The following is a 309-nucleotide window of genomic DNA, read 5'->3' as shown; positions in this document are numbered from 1 at the left end:
TGCTTGCTTCGGCAGCACATATACTTAAAATTGGAACGATACAGAGAAGATTAGCATGATCCCTGCACAAGGATGACACGCAAATTTAAAGTTGCCTCTGACATATTTTTAGGAAGTTCAAAGAGTCACAATCAGCTACCAGAAACTACAGGGAAGCTACAATGAGCCTAATGAACTATATCAACATGAAAAAGGAAATGGAAATTATTAACAAGGACCAAGAGGAAATGAAGAATAAAATCTCTGAATTAAAAAACACAGTGGAAAGTATTAAAAATAGGGTGATGAAAGAGAAGATCGGATTAGTGA

At 35.6% G+C, this 309-nt stretch overlaps 1 non-coding gene across 1 annotated transcript; it reads left to right on the top strand.

Moving 5' to 3' along the window:
• Positions 1 to 3: 3 nt before the first annotated feature.
• On the top strand, positions 4 to 108 carry LOC119054661 (U6 spliceosomal RNA). The gene has a single exon (XR_005083559.2). It is a non-coding gene; the product is annotated as a U6 spliceosomal RNA (small nuclear RNA).
• Positions 109 to 309: the final 201 nt, after the last annotated feature.

The sequence above is a fragment of the Artibeus jamaicensis genome, unplaced genomic scaffold (genome assembly GCF_021234435.1).
Source record: "Artibeus jamaicensis isolate MK-2021 breed Jamaican fruit bat unplaced genomic scaffold, CSHL_Jam_final contig_862, whole genome shotgun sequence".
Lineage (NCBI taxonomy): Eukaryota > Metazoa > Chordata > Mammalia > Chiroptera > Phyllostomidae > Artibeus > Artibeus jamaicensis.
The sequence above is the reverse complement of the archived record's forward strand: the minus strand, read 5'-3'. Positions and strand labels throughout refer to the sequence as shown.